The 21887-nt window shown below is 33.5% G+C and overlaps 1 long non-coding RNA gene across 2 annotated transcripts; it reads right to left on the bottom strand.

Annotated features, from left to right (window-relative positions):
* Positions 1-1754: 1754 nt before the first annotated feature.
* LOC143073436 (uncharacterized) lies at positions 1755-9991 on the bottom strand. Of its 2 annotated transcripts, none has more exons than XR_012977500.1 (2): positions 9880-9991; positions 1755-4071 (listed from the first exon to the last, which is right to left on the bottom strand). It is a non-coding gene; the product is annotated as an uncharacterized LOC143073436 (long non-coding RNA). The 2 variants fall into 2 exon arrangements; XR_012977501.1 differs by lacking the exon at positions 1755-4071 and adding an exon at positions 6453-8256 and having other exon boundaries at positions 9880-9985.
* Positions 9992-21887: the final 11896 nt, after the last annotated feature.

A 21887-nucleotide genomic window follows, 5' to 3' on the forward strand; every position in this document is an offset into this window, starting at 1 on the left:
TTTTGATAACACAACAAAAGTCAAAAGAAGAACATGATAAGCTAAGATTATCAGAGCACCTATTGAACTGCTTCTGCTTCGTAGTGTCCAAATTTTTGGTGTAGTTTTTTTAAACTGTTGGTTGTGTTTGTAATTTTTAACATGGTTTTTAAAAGTACCAATTTTACCTATTTCATTCTTTTTTTTTTTGGTTTTCCTTGTATTCAAGGTGACTGTAATTGGACAATTACTTTAGTTTAAGTGAATCCATCTCTATGCAATTTTACCTGAAGGTTCAATACAAAAAAAAGGAAGGTAAGGATTGATTTTGGGGTTATGGTACCAACTGTTTAAAAAGTAGTAAAAATAAGAAAAAAATGGGGGGGGGGGGTAAAAAAGTTTGGGAGGGATATTTTTTTTTATATATTTTTTTTGTTTTTTTTGGGGGGGGGGGGGTGTTGAGTCATACATTTTTTCTTCAATATTAATATTTTTCAAAATACAAATTCAAAGAAAAAATAGTTCACTGCACATTGCTAGTAAACAAAAATGTTTTGTGCCATTGTTAAAAATTTATTACAAATAAAATTGAAATGATTAAACAAATATATATCCTCCAACTAAGTACATGAGCAGAATCAGACATTTTCAAAAGTGGTTCCAATCATAATGTCCCCATTAAAAAGCATTGTTCATAACACAAAAAAAACAGGAGGGGTTCAAACTCCCTCCCACAATTCCTGTCAAATATATTGTCAGTTAATCAATTTTCAAGATGACTCTATTATTTTCTATTAGGTTAACATATGAATGTCTCTTGGTAACCAATATAAATACGGTTTTATCAACATTTAGTGAATTTGTCATATTATTTCCACTTAAAGATGTCGTCAGTTGGGGATGTATGTGGTGTTAGGGGCGAATACTTTTGAACATGAATGACCATCACAGACCATTTGTTTCTATCCTCGGGTAGGTCTATCCAAATAAATAGATTTATATGGATAGTCGACTTCCTATAGATAGACCCAAGTGCCTGTGATGATGGTAGAATAACAAATAACATGGCAACCAAATTTGTATGAAAATTGGTCAGAATAGTAGACATAAATCTGTGCCATAAAAAAAAGATGGCGATCGCTCAAGGTCTGGAAGGAGGTGCTTAAATGGACAGATATGAATACTACAAGCTGAAAATGAAAAATCTGTGTTTTTTTACGTTGTGTTGCTTTCTAACTCCTAATTATTGGCGATATATCTGATCGCCCGTAATTTATATTAACTTCACGAACAAAAAACAAAACCCTTCTCGCCAAGAGATTGTCCGAAATTTCAATACTTATTTCATGTGTGCAATTTTTACCATGTTTGAGTTCGATTTTCTTATACACAATATTTTAGTGATCATACAGAACCCATTGCAAATAAATGCATGACAAGCAACCAATCAAAAATTCTCAATCCGAATCCATGCAACAGTTTCGGCAATTTTAGATATATATAGTGATAGTATATCTAATATTTTAAATTTTTATCAAATTGTACTGCTTTTGTACGAAAACAAACTCATCACAGATACCAGGATAAAAATTTTGTATATACGCCAGGCGCGCTTTTCGTCTACAAAAGACTCATCAGTGACGCTCAAATCCCCAAAAAGAGTTAAAAAAAAAACAAATAAAGTACGCAGTTGAAGAGCACTGAGGACCAACATTCCTGAAAGTTTTACCAAATACAACTATGGTAATCTATTCCTGAGGTATTTAAAAAAATCATTAGTTTTGTAAACATTTAATTTATAAATATGACCATATCAATGATAATTTATGTCAGCATAGAAGTGCCGACTACTGTGCTGGTGATACCCTCGGGAAATTAAAACTCCACCAGCAGCGGCATCGACCTAGTGGTTGTAAACAAACTCATTACAGATACCAGGACAAAAATTTTGTATATTCGCCAGACACGCGTTTCGTCTACAAAAGACTCCTCAGTAACGCTCGAATCCAAAAAAAAAGTAAAAAAGGCCAATAAAGTACGAAGTTGAAGAGCACTGAGGACCAAAATTCCTGAAAGTTTTGCCAAATACAGCTAAGATAATCTATTCCCGAGGTAGAAAAGCCTTAGTATTTAAAAAAATCAAAAGTTTTGTAAACAGTTAATTTATAAATATGACCATATCAATGATAATTCATGTCAGCACAAAAGTGCGGACTACTGTGCTGGTGATACCCTCGGAGAATTAAAACTCCACCAGCATTGACATAGACCCAGTGGTTGAAAACAAACTCATCACAGATACCAGGATGAAAAAAAATGTATTTACGCCAGACGCAATACTTTACTATGTTATGTTGTTTGTACAGTTCTGCTATCTAGTATGTAAATTGAATAGTTGCTTAACCTATCGATTTACAAAATATCATAAAGCAAAACTGTTCCATGAGAACCTACAACTGTTAATGAGTTCGTAATCGCATTGAAGTGAAGCCCCCACGGTGATATAGTATCCTTGATTTGCAACTCTCTACAACGTTGTCCATCTGGAGAAAGCAAAGCAATAGAGTTTGCATAATATAGTGCAACAAATACTATGCCGTTATTATCAACAGCGATGCCACGTGCCCTGCCGAGTTTTGGATCAAGTTTGTGTTCCCATAACTTCTCTCCTTTAATTGTAAAACACCTGACAAAATAATTGGATGTTTGATAAATTTTCTCATTGTTTATTGCTAGATATGACCAATGACCAAGCTCCTTCTGTATAACAAGATCAGTTACTTTTCCGTTCGATAAAAGTACCTCCTGAATTCCTTTAAATAAAACATTACAAAGCAATTTTCCATTGCTGTATCGTATTCCGTAACAATTTCTTATATCGACTTTTCTCTCGATCACCGTATAATTGATGTTAAAGATTTCTATCGCGTTTTCTGTAGATACAGCGACTGTACTGTCGTCAACAAAGGTTATATCGTTATAACAATTCGAACCTTTCTTAATCACATCAAATGTTCCGTTGGTGTTCAACATACCAAGTCTACAACTAGAAGTGTCTGACGACACCATTAATCCATTCGGTGAGACCGCAAAGCCTCGAAAGCGCAACTGTTGTTTGTTGGGAAAGGGAAATTTGGATTTTAAAGAAAATCTTATAATTTCTATCACCTTTGGGGGATTTGATACAGTAGATAAACTATGAGCTTGTTTCTCCAAGGCTGTTTTTAAAATGATTGGTGATCGAAATGTCTCTATAGACACATTTCCAACGACTTTAACCGTGGTCAATATATCTGATATATTTTCACTTATGCTACATTTTACGGATTTTTTGTTCAGACTTCCGTCTTCAAACAACGACTTTAAATATTTTCTTTCAGTCTCTGCTTCCGTCTTAAGTTGTTTACTGCCAAAAAAGATCTGGAGGTCAGACGCATATTCTTTTATAGCTGACATGTTAGTTTGCAAACTTTCTACGAGCTCTCTTTTTTCTGTAAGTTGCGACATTAATGTTTCCACCTTTGTCTTGATTACTTTTTCAGCTGCATTGAATTCTAGCAAAATATGTTCTTCTAATAAATCTAAGTGGGAATTAATTCGTTCACGTATTTGTTTAATTTCAGCATGAAACAGTTTTCTTTCAAATTCAATGGCGGTCAGATTTTGTTCTCGATCTTTCATTATTCTGTCAAAATTAGACATCATAACCTTAAGACTTTGGTCTATGCTTTCCAGCAGAGCTGATGCTTTGGATTTTTTTACGTACTCTTGTAAAGACTTAAGTCCACAACAATTCTTATGGTATGCGGAAATACAAACCGAGCAACAAATTTTGTCATGATGTGGACAGTAGTTCTGATATTTTAATTTATGTTCCTTGCAATATGATGTTATTTTCAAGATTGCTGACGGTAACTTAAGATAATTTTCAATAGATATAATCTTGTGGTTTCGAGTTCCTTTTGACAAACTATGGTGTTTTTGACATTCTGAACACAAACCGTCTTCACATTCGGGACACCAATTGATGGCAGATTTTGTAATATGTTGAGCTTCACATATTTCACAGACCACTCCACTAGAAGTTGCCATCTGAAATATTTCAAAATTAAAACTTTATGAGACAAAAACTACATATTTTATTACCCGATATTTCAGTGCTTGTCGTTAGTTGGTTTCTTTACGTTTATTGTTTAGTTATAAATCCGGCTTATTGGTTTGTTTGTTTGAATTGCTACTTATTTGCCATGACGATGCCTTTAGCCGACTTTGGTATGGTAGCCCTTACGATGAAACATATTTGCGTACCTTCTCTTTATGTGAAAATATATTGACCCTCCATTTTATTTTATACTATATAAAAAAATTAAAAATGCATTTACGTTTGATAACTATATAATGATTTAGGGTATGTATGATTTTCATATCATATATAAATAAGCTATTCTGGATCTTAAATTATTAATGGTCAATATTACTAAACTACACCACTTAATTTGAAAGTTCACCTTTCAAATAAGTTCCTAAATGAACCCCGGAATTTTGTCTCCTGATTTGTATATAAGTATAATATGGGTAATTTTTTCTTAAATAATTATATAAATATAGGTACTGAACTTCATTCAATGTTATATTAAAATGGGAACAGTTTTGATGCAAGAAAGGCACACCCTAGTATAAAAATATCGAAGTATCATTTAGAATCAATGGGGGTCTATCCCCTACATGAGGACAGACCTAATTGTTCTTTTGTATTTGTTTTCCTTTTTTTCTTCTAAACATATTTTGACAATCTATCACTAGATAAGGAATCTGATGTTCAGTAGTTGTCGTTTGTTGATGTGGTTCATAAGTGTTTCTCGTTTCTTGTTTTTTATATAGTGCTAAAACCGTAATGGTTTTCCCGTTTGAAAGGTTTTACACTAGTCATATTTGGGGCCCTTTATAGCTTGCTGTTCGGTGTGAGCCAATGCTCAGTGAAGACCCGTACCTTGACCTATAACGGTTTACTTTTAAGAATTGTGACTTGGATGGAGAGTTGTCTCATTGGCACGCATACCACATCTTCTAATATCTATATTCAAGAAGAGGGTTGAGCTCTCATAGTATTTTAGTAACACCAACTCAATTTATCTGTAATGATCTTAATTAAGTTTGTACATCAGTTTCGCAATTTGTTTACAATTCACAATGGGTCTTTAAAATCTAACAAGTGATACAGATATGTGAAATGTCCATAGTCCAATTACAGGTTGCGACAACTAAAGTTGACAAAATTTATTTACTTTTTGAATATCTAATCTAGCAGTATCGTATTTCTATTATATAATTTAATCTCAACTTTAAGATATACATTTTAGAGGAAAACATATTATTTCAAATTGATTAAACAGTGAGATTCATACTGCAGGAGGGAAGTTTACTAATTTATTTTATGTAGTCTTTTACCCTAATTGCCTGGAAGTATAGTTCAACAATAAAAGCTACAAACAAAAAAACCAAACCCAATCACCAAAAAAAGAAAAGAAAAGCTGAACAACCCCAACAATTATTGTGTCCGTCCCCAGGCAAGAAAATTATCGGTGGTCGTCTTAACAATGTGGATGCAAATATCAAATATTGTTATCTACGTTAAATTACTTTACAACATGTGAAGACTTGGTGCTATTTAAAGTAACACTCATGTTACAAACACTTGATATTATAAAAGACCTCATATTTGCTTCCTTATGCGTTTAAACGTTCTTCTGGTAAATTAAGTCCCTCTTTTATGTCTTTGACCATTTTAAGATGTCGAGCTGTTTTTAATTGTCTCTATGGCGATCATTTGAAGATTTTTTACTTTGTATTAGCAACTGCATACAACAATTTATGTTTTTAATATAGTCTTCCTATGAAACTAGAAGCGCACTTCCTTACAGGATATTGCAGTTTAGGAAAGAAAGGATTATCTTTCAGTCATTTATATTCGAGGTATAGAATTAAAACAAAATAACCATATTGTCATACTAGTATAGGGTTTCCCGACCTTGACCATATTTCATGGACCCGTGAAAGTGTTATCTCTAGTACATTAAGCATAATCGTTATGTGATACTATATTGCTTTTTTTTCTGTAAACAAATTACACTTGTCAACGGCTTTGTACTTACCCGAAAAACATGACGAGTGTCATATTCAGAACATGATCTACATACCTTTCCGGTGCACATGAGATAACCCCGCTTTCTAGTGGGGTTTGTGTTGCTCACTCTGATGTTGTCTTTGATGTGTTTTGCTAACTGTTGTATGTCTTTTGGTCTTTTTCTATTTATTTTGCCAAGGCATTGTCAGTTTATTTCCACTTGTGTGTTTGAGCATTCTTTTTGGTATCTTTCGCCTCTATTCTTAACAACGTGGGAGTTAAATTCCCCGGAGAGCATGAGTTTCTAACTAAGCAAATTATTCAAAGTCAAAATTCTATGAAAGGTAGAAACAATAACATATATTTATTTTAATGTACAGTGAAAAACAAGCCTCACGTATATGAACACAAATAATTATATGAACTTTGAATAAGTGGAAATAAAGTTGTCCATTTAATTGACGTACAAGATATAATAAAATACAATTATTCCGTCCATACTGACAACTGCTAGTGAATTCGTAATAGGGTTGAAATGAAGGCTCCACGGTTCATTAATATACTTAATTCTCAACTGTCTACAGTGTTGTCCATCTGGAGAAAGCAATGTAATGTAGTTTGTATTATAACAAATTATATACACATTACCGCGTTTGTCAACTGATATGCCATGCGCTAGTTTGCCTGATGATTTAAAGCTGAATTCCCATAACTTATCTCCTTTCATTGAATAACACCTGACAAAATTACTATCATCCGCTTGATAAATTTTTTCATCGTGTATTGTTATATTTGACCGATGGGCAAGACTGTTATGTTTAACCACATCAGTAATAACTCCGTTTGATAGATGTAACTCACGAATTCCGACATGTAAAACATTACAAAGCAACTTTCCATTGTAGTACTGTAATCCCTCACATCGTCCGTAAATATTGTGCACTCTTACAACCACTTTCTGGTCAATGTTAATGATGTGTACCTTGGTATCTGTAGATGCAGCAATTGTAGTGTTATCAATAAAAGTTACATCGCAGTACGACAACGAGGATTTCTTTATTTTTAGTAAACCAAAGTTTCGATTTCCGTTTGAGATATGGAGTTTACCAGTAAAATCCGAGCACACTATTGTACCACTTGCTGAGATCGAGAAGTAACGAATATAAAATGGTTGTTTTGGCGATACAAACGATTTAGTTTTCAGAGATAATGTATTATAATCTTTTAACGTTGACCGATGTTGGGCAGGAAATAAAGTCTGAGCTTCTTTTTCCTTTTCAGTCTTCATAACGATTGATGGTTGAGATGTCTCTATGTATACTGATCCAAAGGTAGCTATACCAGTTAACTCGGCGATTATTTTATTATTGATTCTGCATTCAAGGCTGTGTTGCTGAAGACTATTGTCATCAAATAACGAATGTAATTTTTTTTTCTCTTTCTCTATCTTTCCCTGAAGTGATTTAGTAAACAGGAAGATTTGAAGGTCGGACGCATATTCTTTAATTGCTGTAGTGTCCAAATGCCAGGTTTGTACTTTCTTTATTTTTTTAGGAAGTTCTAAAGTTAAAGTTTCCAACTTTGATTTTACTTCTTGTTCAGATGTATCTAGTTCTAGTATAATCTGTTGCTCTAGTGAGTCTAAATGGGAACTAACCTTTTTACGGATTAGTTTTATTTTGGCGTGAATCTGTTTTCTTTGGATTTTAATGGTAGCCAGATTTTGCTTTCTATCTTCTAATATGTTATCATAATCAAACCTCAAATTCTTCACACTTTGTTCAATGTTTTCGAGCCATGCTGATGCTTTTGAAGTTTTTGCGACCTCTTGCAAAGACATAAGTCCACAGCAACTCTCGTGGTGTGTAGAAATACAAACTGGACAACATACAGTGTCATGATGTGGACAGTAGTTTTGATATTCTAAATTATGTTCATTGCAATATGTAGTTATTTTCGAGATAGCTGACGGCAATTTTAAATAATTTTCCATAGAGATAATCTTATGTTTTCTAGTTCCCTTTGAGAGACTGTGGTGCTTTTGACAGTCGGAACACAGACCTTCTTTACATTCTGGACACCAATAGTTGGCAGATTTAGTAATAAGTTGAGCATCACATATTTCACAAACCGCCCCAATGAAAGTCGCCATACTGAAATAATTTATATAGAATTTTACCAAACAAGCTTTTATTGTTAGATGAGAAAAGCTCACTTAGCCCTCTAGTCCAGGTGAGCTAAAAAAGCAAAACGGACGAAAAGCAAAAGTGTCAGACAAAAATCAAAATTATCGGACAAAAAGCAAAGGCGGACAAACAGCAAAAGCGGACAAACATCAAAAGCGGACAAATAGCAAATTGCGAAAAAAAAGCACTGTAACAATCGTGTGCCGTATGTTCAACTGCGTTCATTTGCGTACTCTGTATTTTTTTTGCAATTAACCCCGTCCGTGACTACTTATTAGTGGTTGAAATTATTTATACTAACTCATCAACTTTTACTTTTGGGCCTTTTCAATTTCAATGGTCATAGCATGTGTATATGTTTAAAATCAAGGGCCAGTGGAGTCTTGCATATTTGTTTTTTCTCGACTTTTTTTTTACCTTACTTAAATTTAACACGACTATTTCTTTATTGTTATAACTGCTATAACAAAAGACAGTTTCGCTGTTACATTTGTGTAGAATATATCTGTTACTTGCACTGCCATTTCATTTCCGTTTATTCCTTAATATGTAAGAAAATTGATGATACTTATTTTGTAAGGGCGTCATATATGTTCCGAAAATAACTTTGATCAGGTACACTCGTGACCAAAAAATCTTTTAAAGATCAAGAACATTTCGTTTAACTGTCACAACCTATTATCGGTTATAACATTTTGCAAGCTTATATGTACATCAAAGTACATCATATTTTGATTTGTGTTACGTATTGCATCAGCAGACAAAAGATAGTCTGTACGGTAACAAAAACAATCACGATAGGGAACACATATCCTGCTGTATCTGCCGTATTGATAACCAGTAACAGAAAATGAAAATTAAATATGATGAATTTTGTGCGTTCGGATCGCTTTTCTGGATTTACTTAACTTTCACCAGGAACGTTGGAACTAAAACATTTGAAAATCAGGAATGTGGAAGAATATAGAAACATTAGTTGCTATATGAAGTCACATTTTATTATTGTGTGTCTGAAAAAAGAATGAAAAACAGTATCTGGTTAGCGGAGCAAAGGAGGGCTGGCGACCTTTAAATTTTCTGTTGCCAAGTGCAGAGTTTTGGAGTTTAATACAACATCTTGTATTTGTTTGCCGCTTGTTGGAATAAAACATTTCAGCCCTATATATCAGAAAAGGGTTTCATAAAGTTACCGATAAAATCATCAACACGGTAGAGATCGTGTAAATAAAAGGAATCTTACTATGTTTTTTTTAATTTTTATCTTTCTCTCCGATTCGTGACGTTCGTACAAAATTTTCGATGGCGATGATAAATAGTTATATCAACAAAAAAAATGTGGAACGAAACGAAACAAATAAACAGCAAACTAAAGAAATTTGTTTTGATTTCATTGTTTTAAAGTTGAAAACAGGATTGCTATTTATTCCGCTATGTGTGTTATTCTCGGTTATGGTCAATTGATAATTTTTATCTGAAAAACGTCTTATCTGTTATGCATATTCATAAGATCTTAAACTATCTCCTTCCATATCCTCCAAGATTCGTTATATAATTTAAGATTAATCGTGATTTTTGCGATTTTATACATACCTTTGAGAGCAATTTTCATGTTCAATTGGTTAAATCTTGATTGTCTCTTACAAGAGATAAAGGAGGTGAAAATACAAGGTCCAAAGGAAACTAGCGACACCTAGTTGTAAAATTCTAACATGTTATCAAATACGTAATCTAGCACTGATATCTTTTGTTTTAAAAACAAAAAGTGAAGGTTAAAAAACTGTATGTATGGATATTATAAGAATGCACTGGTTCAGTAATATAAAAACGGGAGTTGAAGACAAAAATGATAATGCATAAATGTTACAATAAAATATAACGTTCAGGGAGGTTGCACAATGACATTTTTATGGTAGTCTATTCAACAACTTTAAGAAAATGTATGTATCAACTTTACTAAATACTATTTCTAGGCATATCAATAAATACTAAAATACTATATATAGCCGATAGCCCAGCAATACTGGTGGACCCCATATTTTATTAATATAAATATAATAGATATATATATATACACAATATACATGAAGCATAAGTATCAATGCACTATAAATAAACTTTCATAAGGAATTCTTTAGAAAAAACGAGTAAATTGTGTTCAAAAATATGGGCTCTGTCATAAACGATCCCGCCGGCCAGGAAAAACCAACAAAAACGAGTTACCTCGGTTCAAACTCCATTTAAACTGCAGTCAAAAGACTACATTTTAAATAAAGTGGAAAATTTTGGAAACCTGTGTCCAAACCCAAATGCTCGGAAGACCGTCTCGAGAGGTACACTTGGACTGTGTATAACTGAATAAATATACTATATGGAATAAATAATAAATCAAGTTACTATATAAATCCCTACTAAATACAAATTAGAATAACAATTCAATAGAAAATGAAATTTATTTCACTGTTGTCCAGTCTGATGCTTGGCTAGAAGTGACCAACAAGGGAAAATATTCCCGCTAAATATCAGTATCACGTGATACATGTATGTATATACGTGTACATAAGAAGTACCCGTATCAATAGTATTCACTAGTACCGTTATTACAATAATTTCCCACTATACTATCGAACCGTTGGAAATTATAAGTATCAACTTTACTAAATACTATTTCTAGGCATATCAATAAATACTAAAATACTATATATAGCCGATAGCCCAGCAATACTAGAACCACAAAGAAAGGGCGGGCAAAGTTCAGTTCACAACCCAAGTGTTTTTGAAACTGACATTCTCTTATCAAATGTATCATCTATGTACCCGTCCTTACTTGTGTCGGACTTCAACCTCCCGTGTCTCTTAATGCACCTTTCGTTCACATCAGACTGGGCAGCAGCGGTAGCACCGCCTGAACGAAGAGAATGTAAACCTAAATTAAGATTAGGGGCGACAATTCTAATTCTTTTTACAATATTCTCTTTAGCTGATGTGTAACTCATCTTCTTATTCTTATGTATCAATTTTGCTATACCCTTAGATCTAAATATAGGTCTAAAAACAAATAAATCAGATTTCTCATCTAGACTAGCTAACTTAATATATCTATTGTACATATTGAATGGACAAGCTAAAGTGCTACCTTTTGAAATCAAAATTTTATTACCCTGTCGGTATTGATCAGTTTTACTACGTGAAATGTGTATCTCTAAATAATCATCGAAAACTGTGATATCTTTACATTTTAAAGAGCTAAGCTCATCGTAACGCAAAAAACCTGAATAACCTATCAAAATCATGGTCAAATCACGAACTATCAATAAATCTTCTGAACTTTCGTACAATGAACATAAATCAATAAGAATAGTATTGTTAATCGGATCCTTTTTGACTACTGGTCTACCGTTCAAACGTTTTACAGATTCAGTCAGTGATTTAACATACGAATTGTTAGTAGGATCATTGAAACCATTAAGCTCATGGGCCCATTTGATAGAATATACAGCGGAGTCTATTACACTGGGAGAACAATGTTTGTCAATAAGATATGTCAAATAAAGTGCAACATGAACTGGGTTAGCAGGTAATTCTGACATGTTGTGTTCATTAATAAAGGTTTTCCATCGTTTGAAACCATAAAAGTACTTTTTACTGGTATTTTCGGCTTTGGATTCCACAATAAAGCTGGACATCTTGTTGGCTAAATTCCTAAGTTTGTTGTCCGGGGATATACCACTGTTGTCTATGGCAGCCTGGACGTTTTCTTCCAATCTTAAGCCTGCAAATAATATTGATTACATTAAAATTCTAGTTTGATTGCTAACATATGAAATCTCAGAATACGTTCACCAAATACGCCATTTTTACCACAACCTTTAACGATTGAGTGCTCTTTTGGTAAAAACTTTGTACCTTTAATAAATTTGGTGAGGTTGTTAGATGCGAAAAGCAACGGCCAGAATGGAGCTGATTTCCATTCCGGTATAACAAGCGTGCTGTTGGCTTTGTCGTTTTCTACTTTACGTACGACCATGGAAATGAGTGATGGTGGTGGAACTAACCAATTTGTTTCTGTGTTCCAGTTTTGACTAAATGCGTCAACTGCTTCAGTACCGGGATACCATATTTTAGAGTTAAATCGTTCACACTGTGTATTATAGTGTGTGGCGAATCTGTCTATTGTATATGGACCCCATAAGCTATTGATTTCATCAAATATATCAGAATGAATAGCCCAATCATCGTGATCAGTGTGTCTACTGAGCTTGTCTGCGTGTGTGTTGTTCTCTCTCGGAACCCATTGTGTAATAATGTTTATATTGCTATCAACACAAGTTTGTTTAATGTCGATAGCTATATCTTGTAATTTCTGTTTCTTACTTCCTACTTTCAATATGTGAGGTACGTTCTGATTGTCTGTATAAATTTTGACGGTTTTGTCACTAAATGTATTATCAAAAGTTTGTACAAACCTATTGACGCATTCTAATTCGCGCCATGTGGAACTTTCGTTCCTTTCTCGTAATGTCCAGTTACCGGACATTTCCTTGCAAAAAAGTTTTGCATTCAAATCTGAGGTTAAATAACCACCAAAGCCTACATCTGAGGCGTCACAAAACATTTCTATATCAACAATATCAAGCTGATCGACTTTACAAATGTCGACTCCAGCATCATTGAGGTTTTGCAATGAAATAGACCAAAAATGTATTTCATTAATTGCCTTTTTGCAAATTTTGACTGGTGCATCCCAACTTGCTCTACCCATGATACAATCATAAAGGTATCTAGTGTTCAATCTAACTAAGTCACCAATGACTATCTGCATAGATATCAACTGACCTACAATGCTAGCTAAAAATCTAGATCCAAAAAATTCTACCCCTTCGTTTGTTTCTTCTATTAAAAATCTAATCTTTTTCTCAGTTTTCATAATTCTATCTTCATTAACAAATATTTTACCTATATTTGTATCCCAAGTATACCCTAGCCATTTTAATCTCTGGCTTGGTAACCAAAAACACTTCTCATGTGCTATCAAAAATCCTAAATTTTCTAGTTTAAATTTAACTATTTGACTGCTCTCAATGCATCTTTCAAAATTGCTATCTCCACCCAACCCATCGTCTAGAAACATTATTATCCTTTTGCCTTCTGATCGCAAATGCTTAACTACTTCTCTAAGTACTTTTGTAAATATATACCCTGCAGTTGATATACCGAAAGGAAGAACATTGAAAACGAAATATCTCGTATTCCCATCAAAATTCCAAGCAAAGCCTAAGAAAGTTCTGTGTATATCTGAGATTTCCAAATGATGATAAGCAGATCGAATATCGAAACTAAATAAATAATCTCCTTTTTGAAAGAGATCTCTTGCTATCTTAGTATCCTCGTACTTGTACCTAAATTTAAACAGATGTGGATTCAAATGCCTACAATCTAGTACTAATCTTGGTTTATTTTTATTAAATGCTACTGTTAGTGGATTTACTACAGTTGGTTTAGAATAAACCTCAGAAATGCACCTTTTTTGAAGAAGTTTGTAAATCTCTTCAACAACAAATTCTGCATTGTTTAAAGATGATCTATTATTTTTCATATGTTTAACCTCTGGTTCCGTTTTTAACGGTAACTTATACCCGTTTTCAATAACATCAATAATATGTGTGCTAGTAGTAATAGCTTTCCATTCATGTAATTTTGACCTCAATTTACCTACAGGTGAGACAGGTATATCAACTTCTAGTAAAAAGTGACCACCAATAACACTTGGTTTCGATTGAGTAATTTCTATCGTATGTTTATCTTCTGCTTTGTTTACATTTGAACTGAATGAATTTTCAGCTTGACCAATATAACATTTGTTCATATTATTATACAAATTAATACATTCAAAATTTGTAAATATACTTATCTTATCTTTCTTTTCAGGACAATCATTTGCCCAATGGCCCCTGTTGCCACAATTGAAACATCTCCCTGTTCTCCAAGTAGGGGTTGGATCTCTCTCTTTGGTGGAATAGGGCACTTTCCTGACCGTCTTCGTTGACTTCTTTATCTTATCTGACTTGTTCCTACGTTCAGCTCTATTTTGCGCTCTTATCATCTTCTTTTCATCTTCGGAGTCGTCGGCAATTGGATTAGTTGTGTACTCCTTCACGACTCTCCAACCCAATTCGGATGAATCAGCGAGTTTAATGAGTTTCTGTCTGTCTCTTACAATTGTCATACCTTCAACAATCTTGTCTCTAGCTTGATGAATAGAATCTACGGATAAATCTGGTCCGTCTAACTGTGCTTTTGCTTCCGTTAACTTCGTCAGGACTTTAACCTCATGCTTGTACTGGTTTTCGTTCCCTTTCCGTTGGAAAGTATAGTTCTCCGACAAAGTCTCTTCAATCTTGGACATCTGGGATTGACTGATATCTCGCTGAGATTGCTGGATATTTCCCTGGAATGTGGATAGTCTGTTATCTATCAAAGCTGTGATTTGGTTAAGGGTATCTTGTTGTGAAGCAGATACTGCGTTTTGTACTTCTTGGACAATTACTTGCTTTACGGAATTATCTAAACCGGGGTCCGTCATATTTCACTGTTGTCCAGTCTGATGCTTGGCTAGAAGTGACCAACAAGGGAAAATATTCCCGCTAAATATCAGTATCACGTGATACATGTATGTATATACGTGTACATAAGAAGTACCCGTATCAATAGTATTCACTAGTACCGTTATTACAATAATTTCCCACTATACTATCGAACCGTTGGAAATTATAAGTCTTTTTACCTAGGATTTGCCCCCCCCCCCCACCCCCCGAAAAAAACAGCAACAAACCAAACCAAATTCATAACCTTCTAAACATACATGAAAAAAGCAAAAATAGCAAAACAATACAAATAAACGAACAAATAAAACAACAAATGTAGAAAAAACAAACAAACAAAAAACAACAACAGATACTGATATACCAATCTGAGATACCGGACTAAATAATGATTTTTGAAAGACCGCGCTGACCCTTCCCGAGTACCTGATCTCCGTGTTTTGGTTAGGTTCGTGTTGGCGGTGGTTTGTATTAGTTGTTTGTCTTTTTGTTGTTTTTCATTTTGGTCATTATGCCGTCTTTGGTCCGAGACCACAATTATTTCGTAGTGCATTTCTTTTAGAACATAAATGAAACTTTTACAGTGTGTTCTACTACTTTTGGGACAAATTATATCGAAATTATAGAAAACTTCATCGGCTCTAACTCAAAATATGGACAATTTTATGTTAAGGACGCGTCTTGAAATCTTTTGACAGCTTCCGAAGTGCTAATTTTAAACCTTTTTCAGCTGGACCAAATCACTACTTATATAATAGTTCTTGAAAAACTGGTCATCATCGTGATATATTGACTGCCCACAGGATAGTGGTATTGACTAAGATAGTGATAATGACTGAGCCGAAGAACTATTATGTTTATTTCATTGAGAAACCATGTTTTGGAAAATTCTTATAAATTCAAAATGCCTACAGCGAACTCGAGTAGTTGTACGATTTCTATGGCAAAGAGTGAAGACCAGTCGTAGTAATACTGCCATATATTTTAGTGCAATTTTTCAGTATATAAATACTTAATCAAATTATCTTTAATTTTATAATTAACGAAAACATATAATAAACAATTCAACAACTTAAATATAATATTAAAAACAGGAACATGCTTTATAAAAGGTACATCTCTCTAAACAGAGAACCACGCCCCACCGGTCATTAACAGAAAAATCACGCCCTGGCGGTCATTATCAGACGAAAACCACGCCCCAACGGTCATTATCAGACGGAAACCACGCCCCAACGGTCATTATCAGACGACACCACACCCCACCGATCCTTATCATGTAAAAGTTCGTTAACGACCGGTTTTCTGGTCCGTTTTTTTCTGTTAATGACTGATGGAATTTATTACTGAAGAATAATGAATGTCATGTGACCCCTTTTCTTATTCTCAACCGATATGAAATAATTTCCTTAAAAATTCTGGACCCAAGTTTCTTTACAGTGTAATTTCACCCCTCTTCTTGCAATCTGAGGCATTAAACATGGAGAAATAAATTTGGAAGGGGTATAAAAATTAATGGCAAGTAACCCACTGTCAACACTAGGGACTATATTTGTGAACAACGAAAAACGAAAATCAAGGGACGACAATTGTGGTCTCGGACCCTTTATATGACGCATGTCTTTGGTATTTTCCCCTTGAATGGTATCTTCTCTCTCTATTTGTTTAATTGTGGTGGCTTCTTGACTTCTTGTCATTGTTATGTTATGTAAGCCTCAGTGGACGTGATTTTTCTAACTATAACTAATGCAAGAGCATTCGAATCTTATTTTACTTAATGAGAACTACCATTATATAAAGTAGAAATATGTCGTGTCCCTTCGTTGTAATTTTTAATGCACTTTTCAAACCAAGGACTGACTCTTTATTGAAAACACACAGTCTAGAAGACATTATATGTCTAATATAACTTAAATAATATCTAACTATGGAATCAACGAAATTAATAAATAAATATATAAATATATATATATGTTTCAAATGAAAAATTATCCAAAAGACAAACCCTAATTCTGAAAAAAACATCTGAAACGATTGAGTATGTATATAAACGAAGCTCTTAAATTTCGGGAGGGTAATGTTGACCGAGTACTTGTACATCCAAACAACAAATAGACACTAAGTACATATCTGAGAGTACTCGCAGTTACTGGCACATATTCAAAGATAATAATAACTAATATATAAATTGCATTTTCTTATGTAGAAAATGGTGGATTGAACCTGGTTTTATGGCTTTCTAAACCTCAAAGACTATTCCTGTCACATTAATTTTAAATTAATTAAATCATTTTTAAAGTTGATTTTTTTGTTTTTTGTCGAGCCAAATATATATAAGCGAGCCTACATTCCATCGTCGTCTTCGGTGGCGTCCACAAATATTTACAGAAGCTTGATTACGATCATAAGATAGTATCCAAAAAGGAAATGTGTAGAAAAATATAAAATATTACTTATAAATGAACTTGTTTCTTCCAGTTAACACTACATACACTATACCGTTAAAGTTTTTAAAACATTTATAAGATTCATAAACCATCCTGGATTTTTACCAAACTTGGACAGAAGCTTCTAACAATCAAAAGATAGTATCTGGAGGAAATGTTTGACCTTTATAATTTTATAATTACATGCATGCATTTTTATTATTTAATTGATGGATGAATCATCAATCAATGCAAACATTATCTTGTTTATCATTTGTTCATTCAATTAATTTATGTTTCAACTCTTTTATGAATCTATAAAATTGCATACTGTATTCAGTTTTAACAAGCATAACTTTTTTTCACATATTCAAACGTTTTATTTCTTTAACTGCAAATTTATTATGTGCATTCCCCTATCACACTGAAAACAGAAACAACAGCAAAAGTAGGCGAGACACCGGGTTCCGTGGAACCCTAACGAAAGAGGGGCGAAAGATAACAGAGGGACAGTCAAACTCATAGATCGAAAATAAACCGACAACGACATCTCTTAAAAAGAAAAAGACAAACAGACAAACGAAATTACACAAGACACAACAAAGAAAACTAAAGACTAAGCAACACGAACCCCACCAAAACTGGGGGTGATCTCAGTGTTCTCCGGAAGGGGTAATCAGATCCTGCTCCACATTTGGCACCCGTCGTGTTGCTTATGTTATTACAAACCCAGCAAATAGTGTAATTGGGTAGGTCACATTCGTGAAAAGGGAAGGGGATTGTATTTACGACATAATAAACATACCCAATATCATCTGTGAAACGGTTATTCCATAACGGTCAACCAACTGGTGATGGCGTCCGTAAAATTTACGAAGGGATGATTTCAACTGAACCATTTGGAACTCTTGGTTTAATAGCTTGCTTGTGAGCAGCAACCCTCTATCAAGTAAAATCATGATAGGAAATGCAAGCCCGGGAATATCGTATCAATTGAAAGATATATACTCTGTATACAGGCGCTGCTGGAATGTTGCTACATAGAAATAAAAAGTTCACAATTGGGAAGCTGAAATCATACATCTCTTTTGTCGTAAAGTTTTGTTTTCGGTCGATCCTTATTGTCAATTTACAGATTTAAGTCAAGATATGAGGCAGATTAGCTTATCTGTTGCATCCTTTATTTCTAGTTCGATGCGTTCAACATAGTCATCCAATTTTGAATTATTTAGTGAGAGAACATCATCTATATAGCAGAAAGTAAAGTTAAAGGATATTGCTTACTTCCTATCTTTCTTCCTAAGAATTTCCAGTACGAAGTCAGCCTCTTAATAATATAGGAACAAATCGACAAGAAGAGGGGCACAATTGGTTCTAAATAGAAAGCCGACAGTCTGTTGAAAAACACGTCCTCCAAACGTAACAAATACGTTGTCAATCAAGAAATCAAGCATCTTGAACATGTCAGTTTCAGAGAAATTTTTGTTTGAATCAAAGTGTTCTTTACAAAGTAGGATTTATCCCTCCCTAAGACAAGATACATGTATCTTCATTGGCCATTTTTTTATGAAACAAAGCAATAAAGGCAACAGTAGTATACCGCTGCTCGATATTCATAAATCGATTGAGAAGAAAACAAATCCTGTTTACAAGCTAAAACTGAGGGAAACACATCAAATATAAGAGGAGAACTACGACACAACAGAAACACAAAATTTAAATGTAACACATAACCAACTCTTTCAATTTGTCTTTTAGTTAGTAATTGGAAATACTTGTTAAAAGTCAAATGTTTTAATACTATTGCAAGACGAACGAATCTTAGATTGTATGTTTTTGAGTATCCACATCTGCTACTAAAGAACGAATTGTTTTGTAAGATTGAGTGATATCGCTTAAACTTTCAAATATGAATCGCACAACTAAAACAATGTCAAAAACAAGAGGTAAAAACACTAGACAAAAAACTATCCAATGCAGGTTAATCGCAAAGATTCTGGAAAAATATGTTTATGAATTGAATTAAACAGTTATGGATTATCAAGACTTGAAAAGGCCTGATACATGACATGTTTTTTTTATTATGTTAGATTGTTGCTAGTCGATGTAAAGATAGTATCTCCTTGACGTCATACTGATAACTGTTCAAGATACTTTTAGAAAGTCATATCTTTGTTGTTATTAATAAACGCATCAGTAGTATACCGGTGTCAAAATGTCATAAATCGATTGAGAAAATGTCTTCAACATTAACCACTTTGAAGTATTTTTCTCAATAAGCTGTTCCGAGGACATATATTTTCGACAAACATAGTCCATTGTGTGAACAGTGTTTAACTTTTTTTCCTGTACTGTCTTAAACTATTTCTTTATATTATATGCATAAAATATGATGGAGGATGATGAATTTTTAGGTAAAGAAGTTATTTGGTAGTAGTAGGTACACTACAATGTGAAAATAATTTTGAGATAGAGTATGTGCGATTATTTTTAAAATATTTATCAACTGACTGTTAAATATAAATTCGAGGTTAATTGTTTTAGCCAATGCAGCGGAACGAGGATATATAACAGGACTAATACAGAAACAGTCAGTTCATAATACTTTTATTAAATTTTAAGATCTTCGATTAAAAAAAACGTGAAAAAGATACAGGAATTCCTAATTGAAATTGTCTTTTCGCAGTCACAATACACATTTGTCAACTTTGATGTTATTTCTGATTTCTCGTCCAAGTACTAAATCTTAAAGAATAAATCAGACAGTCATCACTGTTGCACATGATGATTTATCCGTATCGTGGCTGATTTATTCATTTCATTTAATAATTGAATGTATTGACTAAATGAAATGCACTAAGAAATAACTGTGTTCTTAGACCAGCTTGATTGGTTTAATATAAAGGAATTTTGGAGAAAAGACAACATACAATGCATCAATGAAAACGATTTAACCAAGTCTGAGCATTATAAAAAGCTCTATCCTACTTTAAGGTAATATGTGTGCATGTGGTTATTGATTTAGTATTGGAAATGTGGTATTTTTAGATATTGATTGATATAAAATTGATATCTAAAACTTTGAATATCAATTTTTCACTTGATTTGTTGAAACATTTATAATAGACACGACTCCGTATGTGTGCCTACCCGGAGGTGAGATTAGATTGGTAAAAGTTATACAATTCAGAAAATGCATCGGGTTTGTGTTGCTTAGTCTTTATTTTTCGATGTTGTGTCTTGTGTACTATTATTTGTCTGTTTGTCTTTTTTTCTTTTTTAGCCATGTCTTAGCTTTGACAGTTTATTGTCGATCTATGAGTTTCACTGTCCCTTTGCTATCTTAAATTCGCCCCTCCACTCTGTGTTTTTGTTAGATGTATTTCTATGTGTATCCATCTGATGAGTTAAGCATTTTTCAACTGATTTTTATAGTTCGTTCTTAATTTGAATTGTTAGAACACTGCCCCAGGTTGGAGGAGGGTTAGGATCCCGATAACATGTTTAACCCCGCCACATTATGTATGTATGTGCCTTTCCCAAGCCAGGAGCCTGTAATTCAGTGGTTGTCGTTTTTTGATGTGTAACATAATTGTTTTTCGATCATGTTTTTGTACATAAATTAGGCCGTTAAGTTTATCGTTTCAATTGTTTTACATTTGAAATTTCGGGGCCTTTTAAAGCTAACTGTGCGGAATGGGCTGTTCTCATTGGAAGGCCGTGCGGTGACCTATAGTTGTTAATTTCCTTGTCAAATAGTCAATATATGTCAGGAATATGACAGTTCTTGTCCATTTGTTTTTGATGAGTATTGTCATTTGATTTTGCCATGTGATTATGGACTTTCCGATTGGATTTTCCTCTGAGTTCAGTATTTTTGTGATTTTACTTTTTGGACATGCTTTGATACTATATCTACCCTTGAATTTTTACTAGATAACATTTTTGTTCGCTTTGGAGATTCCGTATATCGTCAGGTTATCGGAATTCCAATGGGAACTAATTGTGCACCACTTATTGTGGACCGGTTTTTGTATTGATATGAGTTACAATTTATGACACAAATCAGCAAAGACACATCGAAACAACATCTGATACAAAAAATCAATAATACTTTTAGATATTTGGATGATATATATTGGCTCTCAATGATGACGACTTCAGTATGTATACTAAAGAAATTTATCCTGTTGAACTTACTTTAAATAAAGCTAATACTAACAATGACCACTGCCCTTTTCTCGATCTTGATTTCTATATCATTAACGGAAAGCTTAATACTAAAATTTATGATAAAAGAGATGAATTTTCATTTCCTATCGTTAATTATTCATTTTTAGACGGTGACATTCCCTTGTTACCATCTTACGGTGTTTATATATCTCAACTTGTACGATTCGCTCGTGTATGTAACAACATTTTAGATTTTAACGAGAGAAATTTATGTATTACTGAAAAATTATTACACCAGGGTTTTCGATATCACAAACTAGTCAAAACATTTACTAAATTTTTTCATCGGTACAAGGACATCATTCGTAAATATAACTCAAAAGTCAGACTTTTTATACGT

The sequence above is a fragment of the Mytilus galloprovincialis genome, chromosome 4, assembly GCF_965363235.1.
Source record: "Mytilus galloprovincialis chromosome 4, xbMytGall1.hap1.1, whole genome shotgun sequence".
NCBI classification, from domain to species: Eukaryota; Metazoa; Mollusca; class Bivalvia; order Mytilida; family Mytilidae; genus Mytilus; species Mytilus galloprovincialis.